The sequence below is a fragment of the Helianthus annuus genome, chromosome 15, assembly GCF_002127325.2.
Source record: "Helianthus annuus cultivar XRQ/B chromosome 15, HanXRQr2.0-SUNRISE, whole genome shotgun sequence".
Taxonomy (NCBI): Eukaryota; Viridiplantae; Streptophyta; class Magnoliopsida; order Asterales; family Asteraceae; genus Helianthus; species Helianthus annuus.
The window spans coordinates 82,666,050-82,676,618 of NC_035447.2; positions in this window are offsets into that span (position 1 = coordinate 82,666,050).

The window sequence follows — 10,569 nt, forward strand, 5'->3', positions numbered from 1 at the left end:
TATATATATATATATATATATATATATATATTGTTAGGGCTGGATTTTTATGACCTATGATCCTTACATGTGATCCTGACAAGTGATCCTTGCTTCTTTGACAGATAGTGATCCTCAGAGGAGCTCCAGGATCAGGATCACGGATCATCCTAAGGATCCTCATACTAACGACTGTTCTCTTTGGACTTAATGTTATCTTGCAGGAATTACGAGTTGGATCTGGTCTTAGCAACGTAAACAAGGAATCTGTCACGCTAATCTCGCACATGCATAATCAAAGATGGACGTTATAAAGAATATGGAAACTCAGCACAATTCAAGGGAGATTATTTAGGCTAAATTTACTTCTATTTCTAAAGGGGTAACGAGCTAGTAGTTAGGTGATTTGCCTAAAATAGAACCACACACACTTGTATAAATGGCACTCTTGAACATTCGGAAGACACAACACATTTCTCACACGCTTTAGCATACGATACTATAGTGATCCTTGTACCTAGCTCGTTACCATCCGAAGTTGTAAACGTTGTTTGTTATATTGAAGTTTGGTGATCGGTAGTTTCCATCACCCGAGGTTTTTTATGCCGGAGATCATTCATTGATCAAGGGCTTTTTCCTCGTATAAATCCTTGTGTCGCTTGTGCAATTATCATTATAGTGATCCTTTACTTTACTCATCATACCAAGCATCATTCCCCGTTTACAAAGAGTTTGGTTGCATTATCCTTATGTGATTTTTGACCAAAACAGTTTGGCGCCCACCGTGGGGCAATTGGTGCTTCATTCATAAAAAAGTTTTTCTGTTGGTGATCGTTCCGGAGTGTTGCATGGCGTCATCGTTGAAGAATACCTCCACAGCAATGTCTGCAGTCAATTCATCTAATGGCATTCCACCTTTGCCTCCACCACCAACTGGATCTCAGAAAAATGCTGAGAAGAGACCAACTCCTATCTTCTCTAAACCTTCATCTTCTTCTGCTCTAACTTCTTCTGCTCCCAGTACTAGTGATATTTTTACTTTGATTTTGCAGATGAGGGATCGTATGCAGCAGCAGGATGAAACTAATGACAGGATCCTCAGAGAAATCGGAGATCTCAAAAGGCAAAAGAAAACGGTAGAGGATCATTCCCCACTGATGCCCAAATCTTTGAATTTTGATACTCCGATGATTACTTCACAGCCATCAGAGGCCCCAGACGGTCAACATATGGGTGGATTAAGAGGAGTGCATTTCGGCCCAGCAGTAGTGACTCAGCATCAGGATCATATTTCCAACCGGCAGGATCCTATACTCAGCATATGGGATCCTTCATGAACTCAGGATCCTCCTTCGTTCCAGGATTATCCCAGGTTCAAGGATCCTCGTTCGTTCCAGGATCATCCAAGGTTCAAGGATCCTCCTTCGTTCCAGGATCAACCCAGGTTCAAGGATCCTCCTTAGTTCCAGGATCATCCCATGTTCAGGGATCCCTTCAGATACCAGGATCCTTGAAGAATTTGCAAACAGGAAGTCCAGATGTCCATCAAGGAGATTTTATTCCGATGCAGACCATTGCTTCCACTGGTCCTTCCATCATCCCAGAATCCCAGCAATATGGATTTACATCCAGTGTTCCTAACTTGAACTCGATGGGAGGTAACACTTTTAATAATTCTCCTACCACTAACCACGGATTCATGCAGGTTACAGATATCAATCATGCTATGGCCAGAGAACTACAAAATCTGAAGGATATGATATCAAGTGTTCCAGGGGTAGTCAAACCTATCCCGGAGATTGCAGATGGAAGCCATAAGGTATCTCGTTTTGCACCACCAATTTGTGATGCTGAGATACCCAAAAGATTCCATATCCCTACTATGAAGTTGTATGATGGTACAACGGATCCTGAGGGACACATAGCACAATACAGGGAGAGGATGGAGATCAATCCAATTCCAGAAAGATTAAAGGAAGGGCTGCTTTTAAGAAAGGGATTTGGATCCACTCTTACTGGATCAACTCTTAAGTGGCTGCTAAGTCTTCCCCCTTACTCTATTACTTCGTTTGCTAATTTAGTTAACTTATTCAATAATCAATTTTCTTGTAGCAGAAAATTTGAACGATTGACTAGTGATTTATATAGGATAACTCAGGGTCATAATGCATCATTAAGGGATTATATAACCAAATTTAGTAAAGAATCCTTGGATATTCCTAACTTGGATGTGGCCACAGCTGTTGAGGCCTTCAAGATGGGATTGCTTAAGGATTCATTGTTCTATGATGATCTTGTTATGACACCATGCAGGAACCTAAACGAAGTAAGAACTCGGGCACTCAGGTTCATCCGGCTAGAGGATGACAAGAGGATCCAGGAGAGACAAGTAGGATCCTCAAAACAAGAAAAGCAAGGATCCTCTTTCAAAAGCAACAAATTCAAATCCTATAACAAAACTGACAATCAGAATGTGCATGCTGTTGTCCAAGAAGAGGATGATGAAGATTATCCTCCAATTTCTGAATACAGTTTTTCCGTTGATAGTCATGAACTAATCCTTGCAATGCAGAATCTAGGAGAAAAGGCCAGATGGCCCAGAAAAAATGACAAACCAGCCGCAACTAAAGATAAATCAAAGTGGTGTGCATACCATGAAGATTTTGGGCATTTGACAGAGGAATGCATCGCATTACGAAAGGAAATTGGATATCTGTTGAGCAAGGGGCATTTGAAAGAATTGTTGGGAAGAAAAAAGCAAAGGACTCAGGATCTTGAAAGGATCCCTGAGAAAGCTCCAGCTCCTCCGGTAGATGCACAAGTGATCAACTTTATTTCTGGAGGATCAGACATCTGTGGTACATCCTTCTCAGCAGCTAAAAGGCATGCAAAGGAAGCTAAAATGGATAACGGAGAAAGACCTATTCGAACATCGAGTGTCTCGGAAGGAAAAATTATAACCTTTGATGAGGATGATAGAATTAACATCCAGGATCCTCATCATGATAGTTTAGTTATTACTCTTTTTATTTCTAACCATTTTGTCCGCAGGATCCTTATTGACGGAGGAAGCTCAGTAAACATTATCCAGCTTGATGTTCTGAAGAAAATGGGTATCCCTGAATCAGATATCACACCAAGATCCTCCGTGCTTGTAAGATTTAGTGGCGAAACTAAGAAAACCCTGGGGGACATCAAACTCCCAATTTATGTGGAAGGATTACATAATTATCAAAAGTTTTGTGTTATTGACTGTTTGTCTTGCTGCAATGTTATCCTTGGCAGGCCCTGGATACACGATATGAAGGCAGTCCCATCCACCTACCATCAGTGTGTGAAGCTCCCTAGCCCATGGGGAATAATCAAGATCGATAGTGATCAACAGGAGGCTAAGGATTGTTACACCTCATCAATGAAACCAGCCTCGAAATCAAGGGAGCAATAGCAATTAAAGTATCCTCCAAGGGGTGTCTTGGAGGCAAGAGAGCAGGATGTGGACGAAATCCTCTTGGATCCTGATGATCCTGAATCCAAAATCTACATCGGATCAGGGATCCTTGATAAAATGAAAGAAGACATAGTATCCTTCCTCAAAAGAAGAAAATCTACCTTTGCATGGAAACATGAGGATATGACAGGTATATCTAAGGATATTATCACTCATAAACTTGGCATTGACAGGTCAGTTAAACCAATCCATCAAAAAAGGAGGAAGTTTGCACCAGAAAGAAATGCCATTATCCAGGAAGAGGTAGAAAGATTACTACGAGCAGGTATGATTAGAGAAGTGAAGTATCCAAAATGGCTGGCCAATGTGGTTGTTGTTCAAAAGAAAAATGGAAAGTGGAGGGTATGTGTCGATTTCACTGATTTGAATAAGGCATGTCCCAAGGATCCTTTCCCATTACCCCACATTGACTCCATGGTGGATGCAACGGCGGGTCATGAGCTGTTAACCTTTATGGATGCATCATCTGGATTCCAACAAATTCAGATGGAACCATCTGACCAAGAGGATACGGCTTTTATGACCCCAACCGGTTTATATTGTTATATTGCTATGCCTTTTGGATTAAGAAATGCAGGTGCAACATATCAAAGGCTGGTGAATATGATGTTCAAAGATCAAATTGGACAAACTATGGAAGTGTACATAGACGATATGGTGGTGAAATCCAAAAAAGCTGAGGATCACCTAAGGGACTTGGAGGAAGCATTTGATATCCTTGATAATTTTAACATGAAGCTTAATCCTTCAAAATGTCACTTTGGTGTCAAAGAAGGTAAATTCTTAGGATATATGGTAACCCAGAGGGGCATTGAAGCAAGCCCGGAACAAATCAAAGCGTTGGTGAATATCAAATCCCCTGCCAACGCTAAGGATGTGCAAAGGCTAACAGGCAGGATAGCAGCTCTAAACAGGTTCATATCCAAATCCTCAGAAAAGTGTAAAGAATTCTATGATATCCTAAGAAAGAACAAGAAATTCGAATGGACTGAAAAGCATGAGAATGCTTTACAAGCCCTAAAAGAATACATGTCCTCAGCCCCAGCATTGATGAAACCAGAAAAAGGAGATGTGTTATCCTTATACCTTGCGGTATCCTCAAAAGCAGTAAGTGCAGTCCTTGTTAAGGATCATGAAGGAAACCAGAGATTTCCGGAAGAATGGCTAAGTGGGCAGTAAAGCTTAGTGCCCATGATATAAGATATGAGCCCAGAACAGCCATCAAATCCCAAGCATTAGCAGACTTTGTGGCCGATTTCAGTAGTGATTTACAAAAGGAAGTCGAATTGGAAGTCCAGCAGCTGGATGAAACTAAGGATCCTTGGATACTACATACTGACGGATCCTCAAATGTTAAAGGCACGGGGCTTGGTATACTACTAAAATCGCCACAGGGGGACATAGTACCCCATTCCATAGCTTGTGAGTTCCAAGCCACTAATAATGAGGCTGAATATGAAGCCTTAATCGCTGGTTTGCAAATTGCTAAGCATATGAGGATCAGGTATCTTGAGGTATACGTGGATTCATTGTTAATCACTAATCACTTTAATGGATCCTATGCTGTTAAAGGTGAAAAACTAACCAAATATTTAGAGATAGTCAAAGAATTGGCACTCTCCTTTATTTCTTTCAGTTTGACACAGGTACCAAGGGAGGAAAATACAGAAGCTGATGCATTGGCCAATCTAGGATCATCTTTGAAGATCCCAGAGGATATAAGTATCCCCATCATCCATATCCTGGCTCCTGCTATTGAAAATCAGGTGGCCATGGAAATAGAAGAAGATACTGCAATGATCCCTAGTGAGGATACTCAATCTTGTTCAGGATCATGGATCTCACCAATCATGAGATACTTACAACACGGGGAGATTCCTATGGGAGAAAATCCTAAGGCTTTCAGAATTAAGGTATCTCAATTCACAATCTTAAATAATATGCTATATAAACGATCTCTTGCAGGACCATATTTAAGATGTATCAAGGATCCTGAAGTTCAAGAAGTGTTAAAAGACTTCCATGAAGGAGATTGTGGAAACCACACTGGGGGCAGGGCATTGTTCTCAAGGATCTTAAGGACAGGATACTACTGGCCAACTATGAAAAAGGATGCTGTGGAGTATGCTAAGAAGTGTGATCCTTGTCAAAGACACAGCAATATCCTTCATCAGCCGGCTGAATTTCTACATCCTATACCATCCTCTTGGCCATTTATGAGATGGGGGATGGATATAGTTGGCAAGCTCCCTAAGGCACCTGGTGGAAAAGTATTCATGCTTGCTATGACTGACTACTTCTCCAAGTGGATAGAGGCTGAAGCTTTTGCCCAAGTCAGAGAGAAAGAAGTTATATCCTTTATTAAGAGAAACATTATAACTAGATTTGGCATTCCTTCTGAAATTGTATGTGATAATGGTTCCCAATTTATTGGGAGCAGGACTACTAACTTTTGTGACAGTTGGGGGATTAAGATGATAACATCAACACCAGTCCACCCACAAGCCAATGGTCAAGCAGAATCATCCAACAAGATCATCATCAACAATCTGAAGAAGAAACTTGGATCCAAGAAGGGGAAATGGGCAGAGGAATTGCCTTATGTGCTTTGGGCTGATAGGACAACCCCCAAGAATGCTACTGGTCAAACACCCTTCTCTTTGGTGTTTGAGGCAGAATCAGTGATCCCAACAGAAATGGTGGTTCCAACTGCTAGAACAAGTACCCGTGATCCTGAGAAGAATGATGCAAACCTGGCTCAAGACTTGGATACTGTTTTGGTCAAAAATCACACAAGGATAATGTAACCAAACTTTATGAAAACGGGGTATGATGCTTGGTTAACTATGAAAGTAAAGGATCACTTCTGTGATAAAGATGCAAAGACACAATGATTTATACGAGGAAGAAGCCCTTGATCAATGAATGATCTCCGGCATAAAAAACCTCGGGTGATGGCAACTACCGATCACCAACTTCAATATAACAAAAATATGATTACAACTTTGGATGATAATGAGCTGAGTACAAGGATCACTGAGTGTCTAAGTGTTTGAGAGTTGTGTCGTATGTCGTGTGTGTTCTTCCGAATGAGGAAGAGTGGTATTTATACATGTGTAGGTGACCTATTTTAGGTAAAATGACTAATTATCAGCTCATTACCCCTTTAGAAATAAAGACAATCTAGCCTAAATTGCTGCCCATGAATCAAGCCATGTTTCCATATCCTGTGCAACGTCTTTCTTCGATTAAGCTCTTGCCATATTTGTGAAGACGCGTCCCTGGATCATGATATCTAGAGCATATCCTGCTAGATGTTCCTGCAAAACAATATTGTATTAAGCGGAAGTGGCCGTTAGTATGAGGATCACCATAATGTCCCATGATCCTGATCCTGAAGTTCTGCGGAGGATCACTGTCTGTCAAAGAAACAAGGATCACTGGTTAGGATCATGTGTAAGGATCACCTATGATAAAAATCCAGCCCTAACAATTGCCCCCAAAATATAAGGAGTTAATTGTAAATAGACGAGTTATATTTTGTTTTGATCTTATCTCTAACGGGCGATTCCGAATAACTAGCCGTTACACATGGACTAGCCGTTGTGATAATTACGTCACAGATGTGACAATCCCTGCAAATCATCATTATAAATAGGAGATAGGGTTAGGATCATTCTGTATTTAAATTCGAGGTATCTTCCCTTTATAATCACTACCGAAGACTTGATCAGGTATCCTCTTCTTCTCTCTTTCCCTTCTTCCTTCTCTTTGCTCTGTTTCTTGCTTCTACTCTGTTTCTGTTCCAAACATGTTGCTCCGGAATTCTCCGCACAAGGATTCCAAGAAGGATAGTCCTTTAAAAAGCCAGGGGATTATCAAGGATTCTCCTACGGAGAGGTGTTGCTTTAGTGATGCTCACGTGGACAAAATTCGTCATTGCTTTCCGGCGAATGCCGTTTTTAAATCCTTTGATCCTACTGTTTTGAGCGACTTTGTCTCAGATGTCTGGGTGGCTTTTCCTGCTACCCCGTTTGCTATAGGGTATTCGTATCCTTTTCCAGACTTTACCCAGTCTTTCTTTTCCTTGACCGGCATCTCTTACATCCAAGCTATGCCGATGATCTGGAGGGTTCTTTATACCTTCGAGAGGATCATCGAGCAGGAAGGGATTGATCTGGGGATGGCGGAATTAGCTGAGTTTTACGATCTCACCACCTTCGGTTCTCACCGATATTTGTTGAAACGGAAAGCTGGGGAGGATCACCCAATCTTCAAAGTTACTAAGAATGATACCAACTGGAAACGTCGGTTTTTCTTTGTTAAGAGGGATTCCATCCCGGATGGGAAGGATTTGCCCAAGGAATGGGCCACTCATGGTAGGGTAGAGGATCCTCGAAGGATCACTATCAGTCCTGTCTCATATGATGAGGATCACTGATGTCTTTTTTCCTTTGTCTTTTATGCAGCTATTTCCATTGCTCGTCTGAAATTAACCCCTGCTGCAAAAGAGAGAGTGTTAGCTTTTAAAAAGCTTGATCCTGAAGTTAGAAGCTTCCAAATCACTATCCAAGATTCTCAAGAGATATCCTCTGCATCTGCCACAATGTCAAGTAAGTATAAAAAGTAAGTTTTATGTAAAAGTATTTAATTTAACAAGGGAACTTATCTTGTTTTTGAATTGTGTAGGTGCTGGAAAATCTGCCAGGTCTGTCAAATCTGCCTCTAAATTTGGGTTAAGTGATCTTGCCAATGTTACGTCTTCAAAGAAGAAGGCTCCTGCTGCCAGTCCTTCAGCATCAGCTCCCAAAGCGTCTATCCGGGGCAAGGGAAAAAAGAGGAAAACCTCTGAAGATCTCCAAGGATTTCCCCTCCTCCGTCAGCAATTCCTTGATTACATGAATGAGGTAAGGATCACTGCCCCTGTTGGTCATCCGTTTTGAATATCCTGTTTGTGTATCCTGTTTCTTCGAGGATCATCCGGTTCTGAACTTACCTTATTTCCCTCTTTGCAGAAACTTGCCGAGATTGAGACCTATCTTGGCCATGTTGAGGATCAAGAGAGCCAGATTGCTGACCTTCAACAAATGGGCGTGCTTAAGGATCTCAAGATAGGAGATCTTGAGAAGGAACTCCGGGTCATGAAGGCTGAGGCTGCTCAGAGGTTGATCGATATGGATAACGAGAAGCAGGAGATCACCCAAGATGCTAAGGTCTCCGCGGCAATTGCTATGTATAAGATACAACTTCAGATGGCCGAGGAGGCTCAGGATCCTACCTTTGACAAAAGCTCGTGGGATGTTGAAGGTTGGAAGGCAAGGCTGGCAGACCTGGAGGACGAGGATGAGGCTGAGGAGATCCCCATGCTGGAAGGTGGTGGTGCTGAGAAGGATCAAGGTGGAGATGCTGGTGGTGACGAAGCAGCGAAGGAGTAGGCTGCATGATTGGGCGATGATGGATATTGTTGACTAGGCCGGAGCCCAATTTTTTTAGGATTGGTAGTGGTTTTTTGTGGTAGTGGTGTTTGTGAATAATTATGGTCTGTAATCTTCGAACAATAGTTTTTGGGGTAAAGGATCCTGGATCCTTTGAACAATAGGTAGGATTACAAAAGGTGGAGAGATCCTCTGTTTGGGGGATGAAGCCTTTGTGATCCTGCCGCTTTTATTTTCCTGTACCTGCTAAGACCGCATAGACAATGGACACCCTTTGCCAACCCATGTGGACGGGCCACGTTTTGCTGGTAGAAATGTGGGTTGGCAATTTTGACAACTTTTTTGAAAGGGTTAATGATCCTTTTGTTTAATAATATAACTTAACTTTTCTGGCTTATCTCGTGTTGTTATTCTTATCTTATTGTTTCTTAGTTGTCTTTGTAATATATTTGCAAGAGTTGAAAATATATTTAATAAACTTAGGATATGATCCTAGATCAAATATCCTGATATTGAAAATATTCAAAGTATTTTAGTTCAAGGATCATAGGTTTGGTTGTCAAAGTATAAGGGTCGGTTAGGATAATGAATATAATCAAAATAGTCAAGGATCATACCTGAGGATCCAAGTCAGGATCCTAACCTTCAATCGAGACAATCGTGGATAAGACTTTGATGGATAATAAGGATTAAGGATCCTTATGTGTTTTACCTTTGACAAACCTGAAAAACGAAGCACAACTTGGGACTAAGCCAATGTAAGAAGTAAATTAGTAACTGGGGTCATGCCCAAAGGATAACTGAGAATGATCCCAGAGGATCACTGGGGACAAGCCCAAAGGATAACTGGGGACAAGCCCAAAGGATAATTGGGGACAAGCCCAAAGGATCGTATGTAAACTGGAGTATGGCCCTTTCTGGCAACTATCCAAACTTAGTGACATGAAAATGTCAAAACCTTAGCTAACGTGAAAACGTTAGAAACCTTAGGAACGGATGTATGGTACGTCTACCATTATACGTAGGATCCTAAATATAGCCAGTACGATGAGGTTGTCAGCCCCGAAAGTGGGTACTGGTCCCAAAGACGTGAACTATACCAGGATCATCGTGCGCTGCTGGCGGAAACTGGGGATAATCCCAAGGATAACTGGGGTTGGACCCAAGGATCTGGGGTGCTTTTGGAGATCTTTGACGATTTGCTGAAGATACCTGAACTATCATAACTCAAATGGTTTGTGAGTAGAGGATGAAGGATACATGATCCTTATCCTTAGGCAAAAAGTAAGAAAATGTAATAGTTTTTAGGATAAGCGTATTACCAGAGTTAGGATTACTGATATCTCCGGGATCCTTCAAGGATACTTCAATGTAAGGATCACATGCATGAAGGATCATGTTCACATGAAATATTTCTTTAAGTGAACAGCATTCCAGGCTCTTGGTAACAAGTTTCCCTCCATGGTTAGCAACCTGTATGCCCCCTTTCCTGCTTCAGCTTCAATCAAGTAGGGACCTTCCCATTTTGGTGCTAGCTTCCCGTCAGCAGGATTGATAGTATTTTGAAATGCTTTTCTTAACACCATATCTCCGACTTGGAACTTCCTTATCCTGATATTTTTGTTGTAGGTACCAGCCATTCTTTGT